This window comes from Ctenocephalides felis, unplaced genomic scaffold (assembly GCF_003426905.1).
Source record: "Ctenocephalides felis isolate EL2017-DRISC unplaced genomic scaffold, ASM342690v1 CF-g0.4_SCAFFOLD_01886, whole genome shotgun sequence".
In the NCBI taxonomy this organism is placed as follows: domain Eukaryota; kingdom Metazoa; phylum Arthropoda; class Insecta; order Siphonaptera; family Pulicidae; genus Ctenocephalides; species Ctenocephalides felis.
This window is the reverse complement of record NW_020538040.1, coordinates 13,620,638-13,645,973: the sequence shown is the minus strand read 5'-3', so window position 1 is coordinate 13,645,973 and position 25,336 is coordinate 13,620,638. Positions and strand designations below refer to the sequence as shown.

Here is a 25,336-nt window from a genome sequence, read left to right as displayed (position 1 = left end):
AGTTTCTGATCAACATACAAACAGACAAGGAGCTTGCAACGTATTCTCAACAATTATTGTATCAAGTTTCAAGTTATGACGAATAATAATTGGTCTTTGATAATGCCTTATTAGTCATGTTATGAGATAAAATAATGCATCATGGGTCGTGTTGTAGTCCTTATATATAAGAGCGCTGAAAAGTCTTTTAGTCTACAATAATTTGGTCTAGGTTTCACAAAATTTGTATAGGTGACAATAAAGGGATAAATTATGTGAATTGGTGTTAGCTTAATTTTGTGCCCAAAAAATCTTGATATATGTATCAAGCAATAAAATGTTAGGGTTGTAGCTAAAATGAAAACATACAAAAACTTTGAAAATTAAACAAAATTGTTATGGTAATAGGATTTATGTAAGAGTTATACCAAAAAGTGGATTTTGTATCAAAATATTTCCTTTACCTCGGTTATTGTTTAAATAACGTTGCAAGCTCCCTTACTAACATGAATATGAATATACATACAAAATGACCCCGGTAATAACAAACATTATTTTTACCTGTAATACGACAACACCCCATTACTCAGCACAAACCAACGTCTTTGATATCCTTTCAAGTAATTTGTCCATTTCAAGAGCCATCCTTTCATTTCTGGCTCGTCTTTTGTCTGGACAGCCGTTTTGATGGAAGAATCCGACATGTTTGTGATTTATTTCACTTTAGCACAGGATTAAGAGATTAACAATAACTTTTTCGTATTCATTTATCCGTTTCGGCACTAAAGTGTTCTTTTAATAAATATAATAGCATTTATTTAGCCACGTATTACTTCATTTTTATCGAGAAAAACACATACAGTACGTACAGTACGAGTGGAGAAATGTCACTGCAGGTTATGTTGGATAAACTGACGTGTTTTATCGTGAAGTTGGATACGAATCAAAAATAATTTGGGTGCGTTTGATTGGACGGCAGTAAAAGATGGCGCTGGTATTTATTTGACATTTCAACATTTGAGAAATGTTTATAAAATAAATATTTATATGTGAGTATCGTGTAATTTCGAGATACATAATTTAGTTGGTATTTAAATAACGCACATGTAAGATAAAATAATATATGTTTAATTACTTATGTAAATATAATTGATATTAATTCTTGTGAATATAATCAAAACATAATGCTAAATATTGACAATTAAGATGCCAATTAAAAATAATAATTAATGACATCCAACAAGTTCAGCCAATCTTAATGGTAATAATGATTTTTTTTTAAGAATTGATTTAAAAACATATTTTATTGGATAGATTGAACTACTACTACTAGTTTATTACCCATGGCTATTATACTATAACAATGTTTATAAATATTGTACACATTTTATCCTAATAATCAGAATATATAATATATGAGGGAAAATGGAAAAAGATCAACAATTCCCCAAAAAAGGCCACATTTCAATGATTGCAAAAGTTATTAGGTACTATCATAACTCTTACAAAGAAGAATTATGATCCGATTACTCCTAGGGATCGATCAGTATATAGTTTGGTATACCTAACTATTTCGCGTGTATACTGGACAAGGGCCTTGATATTGTTATTTAAATGATCCTTATATTTTAGGTAGAAGTTTCTAAACTATATCACATTTATTCTGGCCCAGGGCCTGGATGTTGCTATTCGAGTAATCCTTACATTTTAGGTAGAAGTTTCTAGTGAGTATATTTTGATGAATGCTGCTGTCAAATAATTTCATTATGAATATATACAAAGCTGGCATTTATTTAAAAAAAAAATACATTATTATTTAGTAATTTTATGTATTAGCTTCAAAAATCTTTTATGTTGAGAAGTGTTTTTAACATGATGATTCTAGTTTAGTTTATAAATTATGCCTTGAAGCACAATCGCTGAGAAATGAGTAAATGTCACCTCTGTATAACTTTATGGTCTCTAGCAGAGTATGAAGCTAATCCATTAGCACTATCGAACAGCTTATCTACAAAATTAAGGAAATCAGCAGGCAGTCCTGGTGTCTTCGTGAGGAAGATGATCATCTAAAATATGATTAAAAAACAATATAATAAGAAACAGGGATAAAGTATAGTGAATAATATTTTATTTTACTTATACTGTTTAGTAGCATATATGTTCATCATTGAAGATATGCTGTATATTCAATATTACTAGATTACTTCTATTTTTCCCAATTTTTCATGATAAACATTATGTTCAAGCAACTTATAATACATACAGAAGTTAGGTGATTCTGAATCAATTTCATATAATTTGATTATATGACTACAAGATGCCTTTTACAGTTACTTCCTTTGCACAAATGTAATATCATATAATGAAAAGCGATTTCTAAAACATTTAAGCATATACAGAGAATCATTCAGTAATACAATTTCTTTATTGCATATAGGAAAACCTTTAAGCTTGCAAACTCTAGCATACCTAAAAACTGTAAGGCTAATTTTGGAAACGTTTCCCAAATTTCCAAAGTGGTCAGCTGGACCATAATATGACAACATTGTTGATAGGTGTCTTTCTTAAAGACTTAAGAACGTTACACCAAAATAAGAAAGAACAACTTACTTAGAAGAATCTCCTGGCATGCTGAATTCCTACTGTTTACTTAAGAATCTCAAGTGTTTTGTTTTCCTGGCATGACATTATTTGGGACTAGTTCTTGCTTTTCTTCAGTCCTGATCGAAACAAAACAGTAATTGTAATTTTGTTATAGTTTAATCTTGTAATTTAGAACTTTGAGACATTTTAATTTCTTTTATAATTTTCTTAATTATAAAAAGAATCATATTAGTGTGAATACTCAAATACAATGTGATTAACCAAGTCCATGTATAGCATGTAGAAAAAAAAATCAAAATATAATCATCTTATCTGTTTGTTGAGATAAATTTAAAACATAAATACCACTAGAATGAAGAGATTGAATTCAGAACAGTGGATGCACACTTCTCTTGGTGTGAAAAATATCAATAAGCAATCATAATATATAGTCATTTAAATATGTATTTGAAAGATATTACCTTATCATAAATAATTAAATGCTCTTTTGAAAATTTGAGTTATGGTACAAAATCAATATTATCTAACAAATTTGAAATGTTCCACAAATTTGAAACCTTAAATATATACTACTAGAAAGAATGAAAAGATTGAATTCAACTAGAATGAAAACAGTGGCATGCTTACTAATAATTTTCTCGATGAACATATATAGTGCAATTATAAATCATATAAATAAGTAATTACAATAATATAATCATATGATTAAGTACATATATGAAAATAATACTCCAATATAATTATAATAGATAATAAATGCTCTTCTACAAATTTGAGTCCAGATACGAGAGTAATGTTGCCCAATAAAATAATAGATATGTAATGACAATATAATCATATGATTAAGTACGTATATGAAAGAGAATACTCAAATATATAATTATAATAATTATTAAATGCTCTTCTATAAATTTGAGTCAAGATACCAGAATAATGTTACCCAATAAAATAATAAATAAATAAAGATAATATAATCATACGATTAAGTAAATATATGAAATATAATACTCGAATTTAATTATTATAAATAATAAATTATCTTCTATAAATTTGAGTTATGATACAAAATCATGTTACCTAATGAAATACATACACTTTATAAGATAATTTTCTTACATATTTAGTATCATACTTACTTAATCTTAGGTCTGGTAAACAGAAGTATTTTTTGGTAGGAATTCATATTCGTATTCTGCTACTTCATTTGTAGTACTTGCATTTCTTCAGTCCTTATTACAACAGCAATTGTAAGCTTTAATTTTGAAAAAGAAATAATTTTGTTGCTTTGTACAATTTTTAATTTTGAAAAAAAACTGAAATTCAAATATAAATATGTATGTTACCAATTGTTCGCGACAATTTTTATATAAAAAATCTTTGCTACTAGATTCGAGCAATTAGAAAAAAATGAATGTAAACTGTTTTTTTATGAGCGTAGAGGGCTTTGGTATTTAATCTAAAAACAAAATTTAAAATGCAATCGGCATAAAAATCGTCGCGACAAAAATAAAATTAATTTTTTTTAGTTATTTACTTTTCCAAACATCGAAATGTTCGGGCACATCAGTCTGCAAAGTGCGTGATGGGTGCCCACAAATATTCAGCAGCATAAGGTGGTAAATCCGGATTATACGACTTTATCAAGGATTTATGTCCATCGATATGTCCTGAGATTTGGTAACACAATTTGTAAGTTTTGAAAGATATTTATAATATAAAAATATGATATAGTAAAAATATATTTAGATCTTCTAATTACAAATTTCTATTTTTGCCTCCAACGTTATATTGGAAGATATGGGAATATTGGTTTTAATTTTTTTTTTTTGAATTAAATTCATTAATAATTGCTTAAATTTCTCTAATATCTGAATCTAAATTAGAAAGAAAAATGTACGGGAAATCATCAGAGGATCACATATTATCAGAGAAGAAAGTTGACGCCCTGGACATTGACCAAAAGAAAAGTACCAGGATGACTCAGCGCCCAGCCAACGTGGTCGTCGCTGCCATCTTCAAGCGCAGGAGACGCCTTTGTAAATGCCAAATAGTAGTCCTTTGCTAAGTGAAACGGAAAAAACGATCTTGTTCTAAAAATCCGAATAGTGTGCACGGGGAGCAAGATCACTACCAATCCCAGTTTTATATTTTTTCGGGCACAAAACAAGGCAACACGATGGTGTAGTTTACAATACGCGGAGCTAAAAAATGGAATAGAATGTCGGTCTCTATGGAAAAAAGCCAGGATCATACAAAATTTTATCTGAAAATTCAGTTTTTGTGTATTGCGCGCGCTTACATTGTTATTCAAAAGAATTGTAAATCAATTTTGTATTTATTTTGACAATGAAGGTTTTTTTTAAATAAATGTTATATCATTAATAAAATCAATAATCAGACGGATTTTTTTTGCTTTTGATTAAGAAAAATACTTTTACGTGTTTTGCGGTGTAAAGATTTAACTAGTGGTGCGTGGCAACGTGCCTTAAGGCAAGTTGCTTGAACTTCCCGTACCGCAAATTAAAATTAGATAGATTAGATAAGAAACTATTAGATATTGGAGAATTTGGAAATTTTTGAAAAAAAAAATATTTCAAAGCAATTGCGCTGCATGGGCATTTTAGAAATGAAATATCAGGGTTGAGTATTATAAATCTTGGTACGAAACCCATAGAAATGTAAAATCTTATTATTAAAATCTTTCATAATTTGATGCGAATATATCTAATGATAATTCTTGATCGCCAAGACATTAATTTTTACTTTTTTATTGAACCTCTAAAACCGCTGGGCGTACCTCAGTCAGAAAGATGTTACTAAAGACAGATAACTGTACTTGCGCAACTGTGATGCGCAGTATTTCAACAGATTCAAGTTTATGTTCAAGTAAGTGCGAAGCATATCTTCATATAAATGTAACCTAAAAATCTTTTTTATATTTATGTATTACAGCATCATTCATGTTCAGTAATTTCTAACTTTTAATTGCGATAATTCATAAACTGTATTATGAATTCTACTCTGTGCTGCACGGCCAACTGAACTTGCCGATTGAATGGTTGCATTAAAATTGATGCTTTACTTTGCAAGTCTGTCAAGTTGCAAAACACGCCACAGGTACAGCTGTTCAGTTGCAAACAGTACGTCTGTGTAAGATAGTTTTTTTGACAATGTGCGGTTTCTTGGTTATGTTTTCTACCTGACAACCTGAGAAAAGCGCCTGACTGCATAGCAACCAGGTGGCTTTGTCAATATTTGTATAAATGTAAAGTTCATGCAAACATACTTATTGAAATCAATTTTAGTTTTAAAGGCAATTAAGCAAAGGACCGAGTATGTCCTTTGCTTCCTATTCCTGGCAATTTAGTTAAATATTTTATTTATTTATTAGTTAATGAAATACAATTTGAGAAAACAAAGCACGCGTCTATTTATTTATTTGCAACATTGTTTTTATCAATTGGGTAAATTTGATTATATTTGTCATTTTCAAATTTGTTGGTTTAAGTGATATTCATACATTGAGTGATGAAAACCAATATTCTCTACTAAAAATAAATAAACGATTTTTGAAATCCTGTATAAAATGAATTAATCAATAGTTAATTTTAAATTGCAGTGTGAACAACTGCACTAAACTTTCCATTTATAAGTCTTCTTTTAAAGAAGTAACAAAAACCGTGGTTATAACGATGTACTTGTTTTACATAAGACTGTTTTAGCATTATTTATATTAATTCATATAACAAACACGCAATGCACTTCCATGTGAATTTGCATTTTATCACATCAAATATAGAATGTTACATTTCTAGTTTGGTGGGAACTGTTGAACTGTTGTAGGCAATTTCTACTAACGCCCATTCATATATACAAATTATAAAATGTATAAGCACATATACTAACAGTGGTGTCATATTGTTGTTGTAATAGCTTTTACAGGGCAAATAAATTAAATTATGTATTCAAATAAAGATACATTGGAAAAATATGAGACGTAAAGATGTCAATAAATTACACAAAAAAATGCTTCAAAAGTATATACAAAGCTAGTGCTTCGCTCTTGTAAAAATTTTGGAAATGCGTCAGGTAGAAAATTATGATATATATATAATTTTTTAATTTTATATGAGAAAACTCAAAATAGCCCAAGCTAATTTTTATCCTGGTCCTGCAAAAACAGGTCACGATAATCTACAAGTATGGGCACAAATCTACTACATAAGTTGAAATCTACTTTGATGAGTAAATCCCTTCATTTTACAAGGTATGCACAGTAGCAATTTTGATAGCTATATAAACAAATTTTATGGATATTATCCATAATATGACAAATTTCGTGTGAATTGTGTGTATCTCTACAAACATCATTGGAAGTGGGATTCAGCAAAAGTTCTATTTAGGATCTAGTTATTTTTTTTTATCATACCTTATCTGAATTTTTCTTTTTATCAGATATACAAGTCGTTTTTGTAGATGGCTAGATATGTTTCGAAGGACGCAGAATTTGAAGCCCTTTAGCAGAAAATTTAAATCTATCTGAAGAACTTATAGTAAATGCTATTAGCTAGAAAAATACATAAGGGACTTAAAAAATAATTTTCTGAGATTGACGAGTATCTGAGATAGGGTAAGGCGGGACACAAAAAGTTCAATTTGACTTTAAACATTTATATTGTGAGAAACCAACTAATTATATCACAACAAGTAACACATATCAAACAAACTATGTTATCTCACTATGTTCAGTAAAACTTTCAGCTAAATCTTCATTGTAGAAATGTGTTTCATTTTGACGTTTTTTTTTTTTTTTTTCAAAAATTTGTGACCTGGTCTTTTTTACCATAAGGGGGTGAATTGAAATGGCCAGGGGGCAAACAGGCTCAATGTCTTATTCTAATTTGAAAAGGATTTTACAAATTAATAGCTAGATTTATCAACTAATGCAAAATATAAATTTCATGAGTGCATTGCAGAGATAACACTATAAATAACCTTGATCTGGTATCTCGTCGGAAATATTTATCAGCAGAGTTGGAATAACTGTTATTTAAATTATCTCTTGTAAAATAGCTTTTTTTATTTTTAACACCTTTTTTAGCCGACCTAGATGTAAGCTTTTAAAGAGGTTATATAAATAAAACTATTGAATCTAATTTGAAATTAACAATAAATCTTATAACGTATAACGTATAATTAAGAACTATATTGAGGTCTTCGTTAACTAAACAATAGTGCTCATAACCAAAAACACTAACTTGTGGTATATAGCATCGTTCCAGCAAATTGCTGGAACTTTCCATAAGAAAAGTTAAGAAAAGATTGTTTTTTTTTAACTGAAAAAAATAGATTTTTGAGAATTTTAATTTTTTTGAAAAAATGGACTTTTCCCAATTTTTTTATATTATGAAATAGTCTAGAAATTTTGAACTTATTTTCAAAGCAATCGCTTGAAGCTTTAGCTGTATAGACACAAAACATCAAAGCGCGTAAGCGCCTCGTCGCAGCCTAACGGCCAAACAATGTTACGGAACCCATAGAAATGTAAACAAAATTTGTACTTATTAATAAAATCGCTATAAAATATCTGATAATCATTGTGCATATGTCTAATGATCATTTTTGACTGCCAGATGGCATTTTTTTTACTTTTTCTATTAGATCTCCGAAACCGCTAGACCTGCCTTCATGAAAATTTGATCAGTCGTTAATACAAGTAAAATGTTTTTTGAATTATTAAAATCGGACTCTCCGTTCTCTTAAAAACTGAGTTATCGTTTTGGCACTTTTTGCCCCATATTTTCGAAACGGCTAGATCTTGTCCAAAAACCAATCAGCACGTAACTTTATCAATAGGAATCGAATATTTTTTTAGCTATTCAAAACGGTTGATCGGTGTTTCCCACATCGTCAACGTAAATTTGTATCCGCACACATATACACACACATACATCCATTTTTTCTAAGGTATGCCAAAATATTCAGAAACCTTTGAAACGTAGAGATATAAAAAAAATTTCATTTCGATTTTTTTGCGATTACTATAACTTACCCTACGGGAAGTTAATAAGACATTGGATCTGTTTTCCCCTGGCTGTCTCATTTTACCACACCTATGGGGTAAAAAGAAGCAGGTGACAAATTTTCGAAAAACAGCAGAAAAGCACCTGTATAAAATGATACATTTGCTGGGAGTTTCACTGAACATAACCAGATAGTTTTTTGTTTGATATGTATTATTTGTGTGATATAATTGGTTTGGTTTTCACAATATAATTGCTCGAAGTCAAAGTGGACCTTTGTTTCCTGCTTGTAGTCCAGTCATTTAAGATTAAATTAAGTAAGAATCTCGGAATTCGAGATACTCAGCTGCAAGTCTATAAATACTGGTATATTGACACCCTAAAGTTGTCTCAGAACCTACGTATGGTATTGACACCCTACCATATGTAGGTTTTGAGACAACTTTAGGGTGTCAATATACAAGTTTTTAAGTAAGAATCTCGGAATTCGAGATACTCAGCTGTAGGTCTGTAAATAATTGTATATTGACACTCTAAAGTTGTCTCAAACCCTACATATGGTATTGACACCCCACCATATGTAGGTAGATTTTGAGACAACTTTAGGTGCAATAATACAAGTTTTTACAGACTTTACAACTGGGTATCTCGAATTCCGAGGTTAACCTACTATCTATAATGACTGGACTATTGAATTGATGAACAATTTACAGTGATGCTATGTGCTACCACTTATATAAAGATGACAAATATAATTATGTTTTGGACAAATATATCAAGATATCCAATTTCACTAATCAACTACTTCAACTATCCATCCATCCATCCATCCCACTTCTGTTAATTTTCTTCAGGAAGTAAGAGACGACGCACATCGTCCGTTCCGTTCCGTCTCTTGTCAAACTCGCTCGATCGCTTTCCGAACTTTTATTCTTCAGTTCAGAACGCGACGCCGCGCGGTGCTAACGGACGATACGGGAATTTTAATTTAAAATTGGAGCACCTGGGAGTCGCTAATTAATAGTAATTAAATTATTAGAATCAATTAGTTTATTAGTAAAAAAATTGTTGTTTAATAGTTTATGAATTGTTATATTGTTGTTTGAATTGTTGCTGTTGGTATTGATAGTGTTTTGTTGTTTGAACCAGGGATTTTATAAACAATCAGTTCAGGTTAGTCCAGTCATTTATATATTTACACGAGACAAATTATATATATATATATATATATATATATATAAATATATGAGTAAGTTTTTCGAGGGCAATACATCAAACAAAAAAAAGATTTATAAAATAATCTTTAATTTCAAATGTTTCGACATACAATTTGATGTCATCATAGTGGATCTTAAAGCAAATTGGTGGAACTTTGCGTACCAAAAATTATTATTATTTTAAAAACGATTAACATTTTTGAAAAAAATTTACTTCGAAAAAATTAGATTTTTGAGAAACTATAAATTTGACTAAAAATTACTTTTGTTTAAAAAAAAGTTTTCTTTATTTTGACATATTTTGGAAATTCTGAACTTTTTTTCAAAGCTTAACTTTAAGCTTTTTTAAATTCTTAACTGCATAGAGACGAAATGTAAAAGCGCGTAAGCGCCGCGTCGCTGTCTAACGGATAAACATTAGTACGAAACCCATAGGAGTGTAAACAAAATTTATACTTATTGTTAAAATGTCTATACAATATCTGATAATTTGATGTGCATATGCCATTTTTGACCGCCAAATGGCATTTTTTTTTACTTTTTTCATTAGATCTCCGAAACCGCTAGACCTGCCTTCATGAAATTCTGATCAATTCTTAATCTTCAAATACAAATCATCAATACAAATAAAATGTTTTATGAATTATCCAAATCGGACGCTCCGTTGTCTTAAAAACTGAGTTACCGTTTTTTGACACTTTTGACCCCGTATCTTCAAAACGGCTAGACCTGCCTTCGCCAAAAACTAATCAGCACTTCTTCTTATCAATTCGAATGGAATGTTTTTTGAATTATTCAAGTCGGTTGATCCGTGTTACCGAAATCGTCGACGAAAATTTGTATCCACACACACATACACACGCGCACACACACATACATCCATTTTTTATAAGGTATGCCAAAATATTTAGAAACCTTTGAAACGTAAAGATATATAAAAATTTTCATTTTTGATTTTTTTGCGATTACTATAACTTGCCCTACGGGAAGTTAAAAATGATGATTTTGTGAGAGTTTACAAAATATTACGTTTTGTTGTGTGTATTCAAATTTCATACAAATTTTTTATCTGATTTTATATTATTTCATAAAACTTATATTGAGAGCTTTTATAAATCGAATGATACATAAGATTCTAATGCAAAGATATAGGGGAAAAAATCTAATAGCACTTTTCTTTAGAGTACATAGAAAACGTTCAACTGGTTATAATTGTACATAAAAGTTTATCAAGTTTTACACACAGATTAAATTGAGAGTATATATATATATATATATATATATAATATATATATATATATATATAATATTTAAGATAATATTTAATCAGTGAAGCTGATACTTCCCATCCTTATTCAGAATTAGTTTGAAATTTTGTGTTTGAAATAATCGTGTTTTTTCAATTAACTGTTTACAACACATAAATAAATGCTAAAAAAATTAAATAAAATTAAAATATTAAATTTATTTTGTGTAGATTAAGATTCAATATTATATTATATATAAATAATCATGAATCTATCTAATCACATCTCTATAAAATGGTTAATAACAACAAATGCTCACGTACAAATTTGAAAAAAACAGCAACATGTGATTTAAAAATATAAAAAACACGTATTTCAACATGAAATATGTATATAAATTAAATATTAAGAAGTATTGACTATTTATCCTTGCCAGCTTACTTCATTGAAAAAATGTAAAAAGTTTTTTGATCATATCTTGAAAGAATGAAAAATTAGAATATAATAGTTTTGATACAATTAAGCAGTTTAGTTTTAAATACAGATTTCCAATTGGCATAAAAATATATAATGTACAGCCTTTTCAAAATATTTATGAATTTTTCATTTGATATTGAATTTTTCATTTTAAATTGATTATTAGTTTGATTTTATTTTTGGAGGATTGAAAGATTTGAGAAATTATAGATATTTGCTTGACATAAATATGAATCGACATTTATATAAATTATATAGCGTCTCACTTTTTAATCAATATGTCAACCTATAAAGTTTTTACTAGTATGTTATTATTAGCTTTCTCAAATTGAATTTAATAACGAATTATATATATATATATATATATATATATATATATATATATATATATATATATATATATATATATATATATATATTTTGTATGTGTATTGATATATTTTGTATGAGAAATTGAAAGTTTTTTTGTTTATTGCACGCGATCAAGTGAAAAATGTTCTATTCATTCAATTAACTTCAATTTAGATGTAATTTAATATTCAGCGTGTCATTGAACTGAAGATTCACATAGTACTATCTAATTGTGTAAAGACGAGATAATAGTCTTTAATTTTTTTGTTCAACTCTCTAACACTCTGGAAAATTTTCAGATTCAGATTGTTAGGACAATCATTTCCCGCATAATACGCCATCCTACGGGGGTCCGTAAATTTTAAAACATTATTATCATATCCCGCATAATACAATTTTTCGCTGAAAACGCCTTTCCTAACCGGTTCCAAACGCGGTTCTATATAAATGTATTATTTTACCTCAATAAAAATAATTTATTGACAAGTTATCAAAAATCAGTTTATTGCGTTTAATATAGCGATATTACAAATGACTTCAAAAATAATGTTATATTATGTATAAATATAAAAAATATTTTATTTATAGAAAATTTTGACCGTTGAAAATTAACAAAAACTAGAAGTGCATGGCATTGTGCTGTTGTAAGTTCGAAATATCAAAGCGCATAAGCGCCGCGTCGCAGTCTTACGGGTAAACGTTGTTACGGAACCCATGTAAACAAAATTTTCACTTTTTATTAAAATCTCTGTAAAATATCTAATAATTTAATGTGCATATATGATAATGGCATATATGTCCAATGACCACCAAAATGGCATTTTTTATTACCATTTTGGATTTTTGTTCAAAACTCAACACAATACATACATATCCTAAACTGAATGATGGTCTCGATAAAGGATGAAACAGATCCATACTGAAACGTATGGATCTGATAAACTTGTAGTTTTCAGTTATTTCATTTTTTAACTTCCCGTAGGGCAAGTTATAGTAATTTTAAGTAGTATTATGCTCGAACAAATTTCTCTCTCTCTCTCTCTCTCTCTATATATATATATATATATATATATATATATTATTATATATTGATCAAACAATCCATCAAGAGAGATAATAGCAAGTAATCGAAACGATTTCATAATGAGAAAATTTTATAATAAACAGAAGCCTTTTCAGTTGACAAGGCATAACCTTATTTGTTAGCTGTCCAGAAATTACTGATATATATATATATATATATATATATATATATTATGTATGTATATATATATGTGTGTGTGTATGATGTATGTATATATGTATCCATGTACATGATCGGGTACATGAACTACTTTACAACCATGACCTTAACAAACACAATGCTTCGACGTGGGCTGATCGCATGTCTTAATATTGTTTATAAGCGACTCGTTTCAATTAAATACCATTTTATTATAATGATATTTAATCTGATCACTAGCACCACCGATTGTCGTATAGGATTATATGCTAATTCACTTCTGACTATGTTATATATGAACTAGACACATGTACATATACGGTGTATGCAATAGAGTTATATTTATAACTGGAGCATTTTCTTACAATCTCTTTCGAAACGCCTTCTTGTGATAGCAGTTTTCTAAATAATTGTATAAATTTAAATTTTTGCATGTATGAATTATGAAATTTTATATTTGTGTTGTAGGTATTTGTCAATTTCTTTATTATTAATCACGTGATCGATTTCTGGGCATTTTTGGACCCCCTTCCCCTTGGTGATATTCAAAATTATATTCAAATTCAAACGGCTCTAATGAACGGCTGGACCTGCCTTTATCAAAAACTGATCAGCTCGTCTTGCCATCGAAAGGAATTGAACGCTTTTTGAATCATTCAAATCGGTGTAAGCGTGGTCTCAAAATCGTTTTTTTTTATTTATCTAATTTTTAATTAGATAATTGAACTATATTTTCAATTGTGATCATATTTTTAAGTGACTACATGAAAATATAAATTAGAATAAAGTAGCAGCTATGTTTTTTGACGTCAATATTTTCTCTATATTAAATTGAACTCTTTTTGAATCATTCAAATCGGTGTAAGCGTGGTCTCAAAATCGTTTTTTTTTATTTATCTAATTTTTAATTAGATAAGTGAACTATATTTTCAATTGTGATCATATTTTTAAGTGACTACATGAAAATATAAATTAGAATAAAGTAGCAGCTATGTTTTTTGACGTCAATATTTTCTCTATATTATTTTAAAGATTCAGTTAATTTACTATGTTATATTTTTTTATGCAAGAAAACTCGTATTTTACTTTTCTTTGTTGAATATAACATAACACTGATATATCTTGGTCAAACATTGAAATCCAATATTGATTTAGCATTGTTTCAATATTGGCAATTACTCAGCTGAGGTTTCGAATTTATAATGCTAATTTAATATAAATATCTGTCATTTGAAAAAAAATATGAGAAAAAATTAAAGATATTAATCATATATTGTAAATAAAAAATCATAGATTCGAATTAAAATAAAGAAGAGAACTAAAATTTGACTTATTAGAATTCTACTGACAAACAGAGTACAGACTCTATCTGAAAAAACTGATAAAGTGCTGCATTTGTAATTAGCTCTGTTCTGATCAGTGGCATGGACTCTGAAGAAAGACTTACCTGTTGAAAGTCGAAGCACAGGAGAATACGAAAACAGAAGTTCGAGAAGTAAAAAGAGATCTATAAATAATGGAGAAGAAATTTAAAAGTGGTACTCACATTTACCTTCTTAAAAATGTACATAATTATCCAGTTTTGAGTCAAATTTGCGAAAGTTGCAAATATAATAGTCTTATCCATTATAGAATAAACTTTTAACACTTTATTTGTTCAATTATAACGTACTAATTTAATTCACGCATATGTTACACAATCATCCAAAATATAGAGATCGAAAGTAATGTTTTATGAAACAAAGCGGTTTTGGCAATATTTGTTCTTATGCGTAATGATAAGAGAAAATATATTCTCGTACATTTTCTCTTAAATATACGTAGTAAGTGAATATTTATTACCTAAGCAAAAAGTGTTCAATTATTTTTGAGTTAATACAATTTTCTCATTTATCTTCTAGTTCTACAAACAAGTAGATGTTTTTGCCATCATCAGTTGTTGAGTATACATGAATTTCTTCCGTATTGAAAGCAATCAGTTTTATTAAAAATTATAATATTTTTTGCGTTACATTTAATTCCGTGTATTATATAGATCGTTATTAACGCTTCGAAAAACATGATGGAATTTTTATATTGAATGTTCAAGGATAAGAGTTGTTTTTGACAAATTTAAGAGTTTTGATATAACATTTATAATTATAATATAGTTTGATATTTTTTTTACAAATAGATGGTTAAGAGGTAAATGTGGTGAAAATATATTCCCAAGTGGAAACAGCTTTTCCTGACATTGTAAGTTATTTGCATGTCGTCATTATTAGAAAAGGTAACTCATCTAAAGTAGGACTCTTAAGTTTTGATTACAGATAAAAAAATAAATAAAAATTAGTGGTGTATGACATGGTGTCTTAAGGTAAATTACTTGAACTTCCCGTACCGTAATTAAACATTATATATGCTTATTATATTGGGCAAGGCAATGAGCGTATTCTACAAACAACTTATGTGTATGTTCACAAAAAAATTGTTCAATTTTTTTTAAATTTGATTTTTTTGATAATTTTCCAAAATTTTAAATATTTTCGAAATTTTTTGTAAAAAATTATTCTCAAATTTTTGTAAGAAATTTTTTTTTAATTGATATTTTTGAAATTTAGATTTTTTTTGAAAATTAAAAATTTCGAAAATTTGAATTTTTTGAAAATTTTCAAAACCAAAATTTTTTGTAAAACCATTTTCTGCACACCGTCTACACAAACAAAATGTTTTTTGAATAAATCTAATCGGATGATACGTTATCCCAAAAACTGCATAACCGTTTTTACACCCCTTGCGCTCCATACCTCCGAAACGGAAAAATTGCCTTTTGCAAAAACGCCTCGCGATCGAGTACGAACCGAATGATTTTTCAATCATTCAAATCGGTTATTCCATATTGTCAAAAATGTCGAGGACATTTTTTTGAACCATATAAAACTTCAAAATTAAAAATCTTGGTACGGAATCTAAAAAAATTGACACAAAATGTGTACACATTATTAAAATCTCTAAAAAAAAATCTGACAATTTGATGTGCTTATGTCTAATGAACATTTTGACCGCCAAACGGCATTTAAAAAAAAAAAATATTGAGAGTTCATAACTGCTGGATCTGCCTTTCCAAAAATTTAATTAGTTCTTTATCTTGTCAATACAAATAAAATGTTTTTGGAATTATTCAAATCGGACGCTCCGTTATCTTAAAAACTGAGTTACCATTTTTGGCACTTTTTGCCCCGTATCTTTGGAACGGTTAAACCTGCCTTTGCCAAAAACTAATCAGCACGTCTCATTATCAATACGAATCAAATGTTTTGAATTATTCAAATCGGTTGTTCGGTGTTCCCGAAATCGTCGACAAAAATTTGTATCCGCACACACTTATACACGCACACACACACATACATCCTTACCCTACGGGAAGTTAATAATAAACTATTTTGTTATCCAAAAATAGTTTTCGAGAGAAAGTTTTCAGGTTCAGGACGATATTTAAGTTAATTCAGACAAATTCAATAATTTTTATAAAAGTGCAGATACTATGAATTCATGAATCAAAGTACAAAAAGGTTGAATACAAAATTTACATTACCAATTATACAGTTGCAAAGAAATTGCAATACGCCAAATAAAAGTTTCTCATTTCTGTTCAAAAGTAGTTCTTGCTTTAACAGCCAGTTAAAGCAATACTAATTTATTAATAAGCTTTTACAGTGTTTACGATAACATTTTCTTCGAAGCAATAAACTTTAGAATTCACGGCCGCACTTACGAACCGGGGTCTAAAAACCTTAAAACCGGTTTAACGATTAATAAATAATTCTTTGAACATTCATTGCATTCTATACGACTAGGTTTATTCATCAGATTGAGTAGAAATGAATATGATTTTCATGGAAAGAGACATATTACGCACGATTAGTATAAGCATGAATCAGAGGACAACCGCATGGGCAAAAATAAAATGAACCGATTGTTTCATTTATTTTTTTTACAAGTTTATGAATGGAGTACTGAAAGTTATTGGTATTATTATGTTTGTGTCTAAAATTTTTGGTTAATCTATAAGTTTTAATCGATGATTCACTTTGTGACCACAAAACAGGCAGAGTCCAGTCATCGTAATATAGTCATATAGTTTCTTGCATATTTTGTTCATGTACAATAGTCATACCTATATCTTGTAACCACAATATTCAATAGAAACCTTATGTTTTCAAGCTTGTATTAACTTTCCGTAGGGTAAGTTATAGTAATCGTCCAAAAATCGAAAATGAAATTTTTTGCATATCTTTACGTTTCAGAGATTTCTCAACATTTTGACATACCTTAGAAAAAATCAATGTATGTGTATGTGTGTGTATTCAAATACAAATTTTTGTCGACGATTTCGGCCCTGTATCTTCGAAACGGCTGGACCTGCCTTTACCAAAATCTAATCACCACTTCTCCCCATCTTTACGAATTGAATCTTTTTTGGACCATTCAAATCGGATGTTCCGTCCTCTCAAAAACTCGATTTCTATTTTCTGCACTCTTTGCTCCGTATCTCCGAAACGGCTGGACTGACTTCTGCCAAAAACTAATCAACACATCTCCCCATCAATAGGAATCGAATGTTTTTTGAAACATTCAATCGGTTGATCCGTGCGCCCGGAAACGTAGACGAAAAATTGTATCCATACATACAAACACACTCATACACACACACGAACATCAATTTTTTCTGAGGTATGCCAGAATGTTCAGAAACTTTCAAAACGTAAAGAAATGCAAAAATTTTTAATTTCGATTTTTGGACGATTACAATAACTTACCCCACGGGAACTTAAAACTTTTTTGAAAAATTTTTAAGTTCCCGTAAACTAAAAGATTTTTTTCCAAAAAGATATCACAAAAATCTTCTTTTTTCCAAATTAAAAAAAAAATAATCTTTTGAAAAAAATATAACTTTTGGTACGGGAAGTTCCAGCAATTTGCCTTAAAGCTCGATGCCATGCACTACTAGCTTAAATAATTTTTCTTACGTGATGGTAAAATATTTTAATTATTTTTTTTTTTTTTGAATCAATCTAATCGGATGCGCCGCTATCGCAAAAATTGAATTGCCATTCAGATTTTTTGCTCCGTATCTCCAAAACGGCTGGACCTGTCTTTGTCAAAAATTAATTAGCACTTCTTCATATAAATAATAATCGAATGTTATTTAACTTCCCGTAGGGTAAGTTATAGTAATCGCAAAAAAATCGAACAAGAAAATTTTTATATATCTTTACGTTTCAAAGGTTTCTGAATAATTTGGCATACCTTAGAAAAAGGGATGTGTGTGTATGTGTGTGTGTGTGCGGATACAAATTTTCGTCGACGATTTCAGGAACACCGATTAACCAATTTGAATAATTCAAAAAAAGCATTCGATTCGTATTGATAAGGAGACGTACTGATTAGTTTCAAAGATACGGGGCAAAAAGTGCCAAAAACGGTTACTCAGTTTTTAAGAGAACGGAGCGTCTGACTTTAATAATTCAAAAAAAATTTTACTTGTATCAACAAGATGAAGAACTGATTACATTTTTAGGAAGGCAGGTACAGCGGTTATGGACTCTCAATAAAAATAAGTTAAAAAAATGTCATTTGGCGGTCAAAAATGTTTATTGGACATATGTACATCAAATATTCAGATATTTTATAAAGATTTTAATAATGTGTGCACATTTTGTGTAATTTTTTTTAGGTTCCGTACAAAGATTTTTAATTACGATACGTGGAGTTCCAGCATTTTGCCTTAAGGCACGATGCCATGCACCCCACTAGTTGAATAATTCAAATCGATCTCGAAAAGGTCTATGAAAAATTGTATTTTTCCATACCCACAAATACATCAATTTTTTCTGAGGTATGTTTCAGAAACCTTTGAAACGTAAAGATATGCAAAAAAATTTCATTTCCGATTTTTGGACGATTACTATAACTTATCCAAGTTAAAAATACTGATGATTTTATATATTTTAGAACTCTTCGCAGTAACCACAAAAAATTTGATATTTTCTCATGAGAATCACAATCCAGATTGTGAAGAAGTCTATGATTGATTAGGTGTGCCTTTTGTAAAGTAAGTAAAACCGCAATTTTCTATCTAGTTCACGTGGGAGAGTCTTTTGCGAATGTCGAAGTGAAATTTAGCTAGAACTATTACATGCTGTAGGTCTAGGTAGAAAATCAACGAATCGACCGGCACGGCGAAAGAAAATGTGGTTAATCTGGTCTCAGGAGAAATTGAAACAGTTGCCGAATCTAGGTGAACCTTTAGTAAGGGGGCTGTGGAGAAATATTATAATATGAAATCTCTAAATATGGTGTATAGGTCTCAAATAAATATTTGTTTTAAAAAACAAATCCACGTTTTTTCTGGTGCAAGTTAATTACTCGGTAAAAAGTTAGTTCATTGACGTGCACTGTCTTATTAGGCGTTTTGTGAATTATAATTTATGAATATTTTATGAAATCTCATACTGGAGATGCAGAATTAAAAAAAAAAAAATATATTGATCTACATATACATATACAACTTACTTAAAGATGATACTAAAGGTATTTAAATTATTTAATTCAGGTGAGAGCTATATTCTTAGTTACTTTTAACCTCTATGTCAGATATGATCAAATACTAAATTTATATATCCGTTATCCATTAATTAAAAGTTCAATAAAACAAAGTCTTTAATCAAAATTAAAAAAAATTCCTGTAAACCTATGAGCATAAATTGACAAACTGAATCTCAATTAAAAATAGTGGTGTATGGCATCGTGGCTTAAGCCAAATTGCTGGAATTTCCCGTACCGTAATAAAATATTCGAGGAATATTAAATGTTTTCAAATAGATTATCATAAATAATGTAACTTATATATGTTTACACAGAAATAAATAAACAAAACTTAATATACTTAATAAAGTTAAAATTATTTATTTGAAGTATATAAGTGAGCTTTAGAACTTGAGCTAGAATTAAAATTGAAATCCGAATTATTTTCGATATTTAAAAAAAAACATTTTTTCTTTTCCCAAAACCAATCCTTTCGTCAACACAAGCAGAAAGTTTTTTGAATCATTCAAATCGAATGCTTATTTCTCTCAAAAACTGCCATTTTTTGCACATTTAGCTTGGTATCTCCGAAACGGCTGAACCTGCCTTTGACAAAAACTAATCACCACTTCTCCCCGTCATTATGAATTGAATCATTCAATTTCTATTTTCTGCACTCTTTGCACCGTATCCGCGAAACGGCTGGACCTGCCTTTGCTAAAATCTGATCAGCAGATCTCCCTACTATCAATAGTAATCGAATGGATTTTGAACCATTCAAATCGGTTGATCCGTGCGCCCGAAAACGTGGACGAAAAATCGTATCCATACATACATGCGCACACACACACATACATTTTTTCTGAGGTATGCCAAAATGTTCAGAAACCTCCAAAACGTTAAGATGTGCAAAATTTTCAATTTCTTACAATAACTTACTCTAAGGGAAGTTAATAATATCTCTGCTAAATTTCTCATGGTTGGTTTTCAGATTGGATTTAGATTTTCAGACATTTAATACACTTTGGTTTCAAAACAGCAAATCATGTTATTAACATTTACTAACTTACCGAGTTATATTTTCGCCAGAAAATCCGACTTGCTAATTTCATGATTTCTCGACTTTTTGAGCCATTGGGCAAGGTTTGACATCAAAATGCATATTAGTGAGTTGAAATTTGATTTTCGTCGACCTTTTCTCAGAAATGGCTGCAACGAAGCACAAAATTTAAAAGTCATTCAATGAAATCGAATAAAAACTCGCAATAATTAGTTGATCGGCTGAGCCATTTCTCTAGAATACTAAAAAGGTGCTATATTTTTTGTCAACATTTTCGCAAAAAATCTTGAATTCATTTTGAAAATTAAAAAACCGTAAGAGAAATATCCGTTGGGATTCGTGCTGATTACTTTGTAATTAATTGTTGAAAAATTTGAATAAAACACATTTTTAGAATACAATATGCCAAGTAAGTATTGATATTAATATTAATATTAATACATTAACATATAAATCAATGTCAAAGATATCAATTGGAAATGGTATTGATTAAGTGAGTAAGTAAGTACTAATTAAGTGAAAGCGAAAACTCGAAATAAACAGTTGCAAATTTTATCTAAATAGACAAATCTGATTTTTCATTGGTTGTCGATTATACGCCTCGAGAAGTGCGTGCAACTTGCCTTAAAGCAAAATGCCACTTACACCGAGTCATAAATGTTATTTATATTATACGAATACAAATATTGATCGAATAGTAATTTATTGATAAAAGATTTTAAAAAAACTGATACAGGTTTGTTTATCTTAGTTGCATCAAATAGAATGGAATCTGAAGACTCCTCGCGTTCGGAATGCGCCAAAATAAAATTAATCAATGTTAGATCATTTATATAAATAAAATACATCGGTATATATATATATATATATATATATATATATATAATTACAAGTGTGTATTATTAATTCGTGAACGGATATGAAAGGCGACCTTCGTGAGATTATTTCCTGTCCTGTCAAGTGTATTAGTCCGTTTAAAAAATGTAGACACATTAAAACTTACTCTAGTATTTGTACTAAACATGATTTTCAAGACGACTTTTTAACTTTCATTGGAAATCAAGAAGCCTAGACAAAGTAATGAACTTAAGAAAAATAAAAGTCACTGCTACAAAGGTGACCATATTCTTTAAATTCAAAAGCGGGACGGCAATTTTTAGTTTTAATAGCTCGGGACAGGGAAACGGGAGTGTTAAAATATAAAATACTTTATTAAATTAAAAATCAGTTTTTTTTTTTTTTAATAAAACCCTTTTTCAAGCATTACTTACTACTAAAAATACCTTTAATTCCATTATTTGTTATACAAATCTTACAATCAATATATTTTTTGACTTTTGAGTCTTGTATAAAATTTTATTCACAAAATTAATTTGAAAAAAAAAAACTACTTTTGCCAGGTAGTCAAAAAGTCTGTTTTTATAATTTCTGCTAAGTTTTATTTGGCGAGAATATGCGATTTGCTAATTTCATGTTTTCAAGTAATTCTGAATCGAAAGAGAGCGAATTCGGAAAAAATATGTGTGTATATATGTGTGGGGGAGGGTGGTTCCAGGGGACAAGACGGAACGAGAAGATTTTCTAACAAGAATCTGATAAAAATATTGTAAGAACCGAAAAAGAATCAAAACCAAATAAGAATCTCATAACGGTATTAGAATGTATTAAGAATCTAATAAGAATATTATATGAATTTGCTCACATTCTGATAAGAATGTAATAAGAATTTTCAATGAGCCTAATAAGAATCTTGAAGCACTGTCATAGGAATCAGATACTTACAAAATTCTTCTCAGAATATTATTATATTCTTAACTGATTCTTGTTAGAAACATGTTAGATTTTGCCTGGATCTAACAAGAATCTGATAAAAATATTGTAAGAACGCAAAAGAATCATAACCAATTAAGAATCCAATAAGAATATTATATCAATTTGCTTACATTCTGATAAGATTCACTGTCATTAGAATCTTCTCTTTTCAGAATATTATTATATTCATAACTGGATATTATTCGATTCTTGTTAGAAAGATGATAGATTCTGCCTGGATATCTAATAAAAAAGGAACGGGAATTCAATAAAAATCTATCTAAATATTATATAAATCTTACAAGGATATGGTAACAAACATAAAAATCTAATAATTTGCAAGGATCCTAGAAAGAATCTTATAATAATCTCATTAGATCTGGTAATCTTATAGCAATCTAATCAGGTTATCATTCTCATTTCAAAAATTTTATTACTTCGTTATCAGCATGGATTCAGAATGTATTCTTACTAATAGTTCTAATAAAAATCTAATAAGAACCAAAAAGAAATGTAATAAAAACATTACAACAGGGCGAAAATCCAATAAGTGTCTTACAACAGGTCGAAAATCCAACGAGAATCGAAGAAGAATATAAATCTTATAAGAATCCAATCCGGTAACAACCAAATAAAAATCTTAAAATTCGAATTAGAATAAGAATTTATAAATTTACAGTATGTATTTATAATAAATAATCTATTGAAATTATTAAAACAATTATTGATTATTTTCACTCCTTGAATGTTTAATTACGGTACGGGAAGTTCCAGCAATTTGTCTTAAGGCACGATGCCATGCACCACCAGTTTACTGTTTAGTTCTAGTTATAAACATTCTATATAACTTCTTATTATAGACAGTGTAATATAAAATAAATAGAAATTTACGTGGTGGATTATGATCCACTACAGTAGACCCCCTGGGTGTGTCATGGACCCCTCATGGACCCCTAGAAGGTCGTTGGTCTCTTTGGAAATCACTGCTTTAAACTAATAAAAAACAGTAGTAACGATCAAAAATTTGCATTGGAATGTTACTGAAAAATCATTCTAATTATTGTTGTCAAAATAATGTACTGTTTGCGTGTGGTTTCCTATTGCATAACAAGCCAATCAAAACTAATCAGAGTAACTTCTGAAAATAATTTGTAAAAAGCTGTTTTTCGCAATAAATAAATTGTTAGAAAGTAGGAAACGCATGAGCATCGCACCGATTATGCAAATTTGTATCGTCGTTCGCCGCCGGATACAAATGTATATATATCAAATACAAGAGTCAAAAAACGTGATTCTGGAAAACTTTTACTCGCGTTTACGAAAAAAATAAATTAGCCAAAACACACGCGAATAATAAAGAGACATATCGTGAGAGATATCTCGATTTTAATCGTATTATTGCGCTTTTTGCTTTTTGCATATTTCAACTGTTTTTTTTTGCAGTGACGCTGCGCAATCAAATCGGCATTCTAATTGTAAAACTGAGACGCAAGCGCAATTTAATTATTTTTAGTTACCTGTTTTATCTTTTTTTTGTACTTTTACTTTGTTATCTCAGAACCACAATCCAATTATAATAGTAGGAAGATAAAATGTATAGATAATAATAAATAGATAAAAATAAATAAGATGTTATAACCTATGAGCACGAGCCGAAAAAATATACTCAAACTATTTTCTAATCTTCAATTAATTTCTATAATTGAACCACTTCTCCTTACACCTTAGGTTTTCTTCTTGCGAATGTTAAATCAAAATCAATCAAAATTTATCAAGGTTCGTTTGGTTGGCAGTTGCTGTCGTCAAAATGAAACTAGGTATGAGTGGCATTTTACATTAAGGCAGGTTGCATGATTTATCTAATTTAGACAGAATTTGATTAGAAATGAGCAAGAACCTATTTAGAACTTCATACGAATCATCAAAGAATCTTGCTCAAATTTAATAGGAATCCAGTTGGAATGTAACATGTTTATGACAAGAATGGAATAGGATTCCAGTAAAAATCTGAAAAATAATGATAAGATCCCAATTAGATTCTAATGAGATGAGATTCTTACCAGAATCCTCTAAGACGAGTGTATTCTGGAAACAACTTATCTGTATGTTTCAAGTTCAATTTTATCAAATTTGTTCAAGTTCAATTTTTTTAAATTTGATTTTTTTTGATAATTTTGAAAATTTTCCAAAATTTTGTAATTTTTTCAAAAGATCGAAATTATTTTGGAATTATTGAAAAAAATCGATTTTTTTTGAAAATTTTGAAATATTCTCAAATTTTTGTAAGAAATCGATTTATTATTTAAATTGTGATGTTTTTTTGAAATTATTCGAAATTTAGATTTTTTTTTGAAAATTATGAAAAATTTCGAAAATTAGATTTATGAAACTTCAATATTTTTCAAAAATTTTGAATTCTTTTTTAATTTTCAAAACTACTCAGAAAAAATTGATGTGTGTGGTTTTGTGTGTCCGCAATTTTTCATCCACGTTTTCATACAGAGCAAAGAGTGCAGTAAATAGAAATCGAGTTTTTGAGAGAACGGACGATCCGATTTGAATGATCAAAAAAACATTCAATTCGTAATGATACAGAGCTATTTTTTTTTTTGTTTCCACAGCAATCAGAACTCTTACATTTTAATGTTCTATAAGCTGTTTTGTGTATGGCTTATAAACTAAGGTATTGTTATGAGAGGCAATCCATCGGTCACCATTCTCCTATGTGTGGGTTTTATATATTAGCTTTTACGTCTAATAGTGTACATATGATTGAA

General features: G+C 29.1%; 1 protein-coding gene and 1 long non-coding RNA gene across 3 annotated transcripts in view; one reads left to right on the top strand and one right to left on the bottom strand.

Moving 5' to 3' along the window:
- The window catches only part of LOC113378707 (oxysterol-binding protein 1), a 176,334-nt gene that overhangs the window by 54,926 nt on the left and 96,072 nt on the right, over positions 1-25,336 (top strand). The window lies entirely within an intron of this gene.
- Positions 1,841-3,839, bottom strand: LOC113378708. Its single transcript, XR_003367214.1, has 3 exons — positions 3,720-3,839; positions 2,590-2,699; positions 1,841-2,045 (listed from the first exon to the last, which is right to left on the bottom strand). It is a non-coding gene; the product is annotated as an uncharacterized LOC113378708 (long non-coding RNA).